We start from the raw sequence: 6114 nt of genomic DNA, 5'->3' as shown, positions 1-6114 counted from the left end.
TTAGGATGGCCAGCTTAATGTTAAATAGCCCCATAGGGAACTCTTAAAGTAACTACGAATATAGACAAGGAAAATGCAAAATTTCTCCTTTGAAAAATATTGTAAAACAAGCTGGGCATGGTGGCACACAACTTTAATCCCAGCATTTGGGAGGCAGAGGTAGGAGGATCATCATGAGCTTGAGGCCACCCTGAGACTACATTGTGAATTCCAAGACAGCCTAAGCTAAAGCAAGGCCCTACCTTGAAAAACCAAATACATATATATAGTACAACAGTAAGGTCAGGATGCTTTTCTTCTGCCTCAGAGTGGTCATGCATGGTATTTTGTTGTTCATGAACCTTCTATCTGGTGCTGTGACTCAGGTAGGTGGCTCCTGGTTGCCCTCTTGGGCTGCCAGACATCCATTCCCCCCAACCAGACCATTGAGCTGCCACTGACTCTCTGATGGCCTTAGACCATCTGACAGGTTCAGGCTTCTTCACTCACTACAACTTGGCTTCTCTTCTCTTCCTTTCCTCATCCTCTACCCTTTGATAAGTGGCTCCCACAGATTGGCTTGTTCTAAAAGGTATTCTCTCTCCCTCTCTCTCCTCTAAACCTTCCGTCATCCTCTCCCTCTCAGTAAGTGTTCCTCACCACAGGTTTGCCTGCCTGCTCTTGTTCTTTCAGAGGTATACTCCCTCTCTCTCTCTGGTCTAAACTGTCCCATAAGTCAAAACACACCCTTCTTGCATTTCTGGGCTCCCCAGGTCTTGAGAAAGACACGCTCTCAACACATCATGACTCTCTCTCTCTTTCTCTCCCACCCTCCCCCCCCGCCCACTGAGCCCGAGGACAAAATATAAGCTTCTCAACTTCCTAGGCTCCAGGGGCTACAGAGTTTCTCCCTCTAAGGCTCAACTCTCTCTAACCCAAGTTAAGTAATTCAATCTCCTCCTTACTCCCACGTCATGACAACTCACCCTAGACTGCAAATAGCACCTTCACTCCCTCTCCTCTCCTACCTCTAAGGAGGAAATCCTATCTTTCCTTAGTTTCTCTGGGTTCCTCAGAATTTGGATTCCCAACTTTTCCCTCTTGGCAAATCCCCTCTATGTAAAAGCTAAGGGGGATCCCCAGACTGAGATAGATGCTGCTTTTCCTCACCTACAAGATGCCCTCCTGACAGCTCCAGGGCTGGCTGTCCCTGGCCTCCAACAGGCACTTCTCTATAGCACTGAAAAAGGAGAAATGGCACTGGGAGTTCTGGGACAGATTAAAGTCCCCTCTTTTGCCCCAGTGTCCTACCTCTCCAAACAATTAGAAACCTCTGTTTGAGGCTGGCAACCTTGCCTACGTGCAATAGCCTCAGCAGCATTCCTGGCCCAGGGAGTGCAAAAACTCACTTTTGGCCAAGAGCTCACAATGCTTTCACGTCATAGGCTCAAGGATCTCCTCTCTAACACTTGTCTGTCAACCCTAACTGCATCCAAACTCCAACTTTTTCATGCTACCTTTCTAGATAACCCAAACATTACTTTAGACTCCTGCCCCTGCTTAACCCAGATGCCCTTCTACCTCTACCTGTCTAGAGACTGTAGTGGAGCTTACCTACCACAGCCCCAAAATTTCACTGTCTCCCCTCCCTGACCCTGACCACACTTGGTATATATATATGGAAGCTCTTCTGCCACCCCACAGGGATCCCAAATAGCAGGATTTGCTATCATATTAGAAGACCAGGTAATAGAGACTGGCCCATTGCCTAAGGGCAGTATATCCCAGAAGGCTGGGCTTGTCTCCCTCACCAGAGCTCTCATTTTAGCCCAAGGGAAGGCGGTTAATGTATTTACTGACTCTACTTACACTTACCGCATTCTACACCACCATGCTGTCATCTGGAAGGAAAGAGGCTTTCTCTCAGTGAAGGAAACCCCAATTACCAATGGGCCTCTTATATTTAAACAACTAGAAGCTTCTTATCTCCCCACAAAAGAAACCATCCTCCACTGCATGGGACAACAGCCTCTAACCTCATCCATGGCCAAGGGAAACTCATTTGCAAATAGAGGAGAGTCTGTTTTTCAAAATACAGGCATATCCTCAACTATTTTCCTTGTCCCAGCCTCCTTTACCCCTTCCTCTCCCCCTGAACAGTATCAGGCTGTCACAACACAGGGTGCTGTCCTGGGCCCATGGGCATGGTTACTCTTGGGAGGCTTCCACTGCCTGCCTGAGGATCCCCAGGCTATTACCATACTAACTCAGTTACAGAATCCTTTCCATACCTATGCTCTCCCCCTGCAAAGATTTCTGACTCCACTTCTTCTCCACCCTCCCCTCTCCTCACTGATTTCCTCTGTGACTCGAGCCTGCTCTCTCTGTACCAAAGCTTCTCCATAATTTGGAGCCCAGCCCTCTCCTTCCTTCAAGCCTCACCAACCTGGGGTTCTCTCCCCAGGGTTGATTGGAAAATAGACTTCACTCACATGCCTCCACACACAAAAGCTAAATACCTTCTCACTGTGGTAGCCACTTTCTCAGGATAGTTTGAAGCTTTCCCAACAACTGAGGAAATTGCAAACATGGCTGCCTCCCACCTCCTTGAGTCCATTGAAACTCCATCGGCCTTTCTCTTAAAATCCAAGCTCACAATGGAATAGCCTTTATCTCTAAGGTAACACAAGAAGTATCCCGAGCCCTGAGAATAGACTGACAGCTATATATCCCATACAGACCCAAATCCTCAGGCAAGGTGTAAAGGGCAAATGCCATCTTTAAAACCCACCTCTCAAAGTTAACCTCCAAATTCCACTTGCCTTGGACCCATCTCCTCCCACTTGCCCTTGCACAAATTATATCTGTCCCCTGAGATCCCTCTTTTCTCAGCCCTTTAGAACTCATGTGTGGCTGCCCTTTTCTCCTGGAAAATCTTCCTCCCCTAACAGACACTCTTCTCCATGAGTACTGCCAGCATTCACTCTCATTAGGAATCTTCTCTGAGAACATACCAACTATCTTCTACCCCAACCACCACAAGAACCCATTTCTCTCTCTATCTCTCTTAACCCTGGTGATCAGGTATATCTTAAGCAATCTCACCCCCAGAGCCTCATGTCTTACTAGATTGGACATCATCTGGTTATTCTCACCACTCCTAGAGCAGTGAAGTTCCAAGGCATCACCAATCAGATCCATCTATCCCAACTAAAATGGGTCAAGACACCACTGTCTGACTCCAACCCACAGGAGATAAGTACTCCTCTACCTCAACTGGTCCCCTTAAATTCAAAATCTTCCATATTCCTGCATTCCTCACTATATCAGAATGCTTCCCATTGAGGCACTAATAACTCCCTGTTTATCTTCTCTCATGATGTACTCTTTCTCCTTGGCCTCTGAATGTCTGTCCCCACCTTACACTTGGCATTTCAGTGTCTCAGCTGCAGACAAAGATGAATAACCCCTTTCATCTAACGTTTGCCCTATCTCTGGATGTGCAGAACCCATCCCCCTTTCCTTCTTCATCCCTGATGCTTCCACTGGACCTCCCAGTTGTGTTTTTAACTCCCATAACCTCAAACCATTATGGCATAAATATATTTGCCTGATTCAGGACCAGACCAACCCAGACTGCAGGAAAAATACCCAATGGAGGGGTTCCCCTGAGGTAGTTGTAGATATCATGACACTAGGACAGGCCAAGGCATCACTCCACAACAACTCAATGAAGGAGAAATGTTTCTTTTACAATTAATGATCCCTGGAGCCAGAAATGGGCAGATGGAATGGAGGGAGTGGCCTACTCAGTACACACAGTGCACAGACCCTTCCGTGGGTATAAAATAAAGACTTTCAGGTCACTTCAAATAGTACCAGAATGGTCCAGAACTCCATCATACGTGTAGTTAGGGTTATATAGCAGGCTCAAAATAGGCCTCAATACAGCCTGTATGACCTTTCCCTTTCAACCTCACTTTGCGTGTCTGTTCTAAATTCTTCACTCTTCCAGCTCAACCAGCTCAATTCAACAGACCTCACTGCTGGCTTTCTGTGAGCCTCTCTTCAACCTCTCTCACTACTGCAATACCCATATTGAATGTCACCTCCACTTTAGGCTCCATTTGTTACTGGGAACGCATCTTTTACTTTCTGTTCCTCTCTCCCCTTCAGGCCTTCTTGAGTGCTAGTATAAGGATATTTCTTTTCTTTTAATATTTATTAACATTTTCCATGATTATAAAAAAATATCCCATGGTAATTCCCTCCCTCCCCCCGACACTTTCCCCTTTGAAATTCCATTCTCCATCATATTACCTCCCCATCTCAATCATTGTACTTACATATATACAATATAAACCTATTAAGTACCTTCCTCCCTTCCTTTCTCTTCCCATTATATCTCCTTTTTAACTTACTGGCCTCTGCTACTAAGTATTTTCCTTCTCATGGAGAAGCCCAGTCATCTGTAGCTAGTATCCACATATGAGGAGAACATGTGGCACTTGGCTTTCTGGGCCTGGGTTACCTCACTTAGTATAATCCTTTCCAGATCCATCCATTTTCCTGCAAATTTCATAACTTCATTTTTCTTTACCGCTGAGTAGAACTCCATTGTATAAATGTGCCACATCTTCATTATCCACTCATCAGTTGAGGGACGTCTAGGCTGGTTCCATTTCCCAGCTATTATAAATTGAGCAGCAATAAACATGGTTGAGCACGTACAATATTGTAAGATGATTCCTTCGGATATATGCCTAGGAGTGCTATAGCTGGGTCATATGGTAGATCAATCTTTAGCTGTTTTAGGAACCTCCACACTGATTTCCACAATGGCTGGACCAGATTGCATTCCCCCCAGCAGTGTAGAAGGGTTCCTCTTTTTCCACATCCCTGCCAACATTTATGATCATCTGTTTTCATGATGGTGGCCAATCTGACAGGAGTGAGATGGAATCTCAATGTAGTTTTAATCTGCATTTCCCTGATGACTAGTGACGTAGAACACTTTTTTAGATGCTTATATGCCATTCGTATTTCTTCCTATGAGAGTGCTCTATTTAGCTCCATAGCCAAATTTCTGATTGGCTTGTTTTATTCCTTATTATTTAACTTTTTGAGTTCTTTGTATATCCTAGATATTAATCCTCTATCAGATATATAACTGGCAAAGATTTTTTCCCATTCTGTAGGTTGCCTCTTTGCTTTTTTCACTGTGTCCTTTGCAGTGCAAAATCTTCGTAATTTCATGAGGTCCCAGTGATTAATCTGTGGTTTTATTGCCTGAGCAATTGGGGTTGTATTCAGAAAGTCTTTGCCAAGACTAACATGTTGAAGGGTTTCCCCTACTTTTTCCTCTAGCAGTTTCAGGTCTAATGTTAAGGTCTTTAATCCATTTGGACTTAATTCTTGTGCATGGAGAGAGAGAGAGAAGAATCTATTTTCATCCTTCTACAGATATATATCCAGTTTTCCCAAAACCATTAGCTGAAGAGGCTGTCTTTTCTCCATTGAGTATTTTGGGCATTTTTATCGAATATCAGGTGGCTATAGCTACTTGGGCTTACATCTGGGTCCTCTATTCTGTTCCACTGATCTACATGTCTGTTTTTGTGCCAGTACCATGCTGTTTTTGTTATTATGGCTCTGTAGTATAGGTTGAAATCAGGTATGGTGTACCACCAGCCTTATTTTTGTTGCTCAGTATTATTTTAGATACTCGAAGTTTTTTGTGATTCCAAATGAATTTTTGGATAGTTTTTTCTATTTCCATGAAGAATGCCTTTGGAATTTTGATAGGGAGTGCATTAAATGTGTAGCTTGTTTTAGGTAAGATTGTCATTTTCACAATATTGATTCTTCCAATCCAGGAATTAGGGAGGTGTCTCCATTTTCTAGTGTCTTCTGTAATTTCTCACTTGAGTGTTTTAAAGTTCTCATTGTAGAGATTCTTTATTTCCTTCGTTAGGTTTATTCCAAGGTACTTTTTTTTTTTTTGATGCAATTGTGAATGGGAGTGATTCTCTGATTTATCCTCTGTGTGTTTGTTGTTAGCATATATGAAGGCTACTGATTTCTGTGTATTTATTTTGTATCCTGCTACATGGCTGTAGGTTTTTTATAAGCTCT

Source organism: Jaculus jaculus, chromosome 1, assembly GCF_020740685.1.
Source record: "Jaculus jaculus isolate mJacJac1 chromosome 1, mJacJac1.mat.Y.cur, whole genome shotgun sequence".
Classification (NCBI taxonomy): Eukaryota; Metazoa; Chordata; class Mammalia; order Rodentia; family Dipodidae; genus Jaculus; species Jaculus jaculus.
This window is presented reverse-complemented; position numbering follows the sequence as displayed.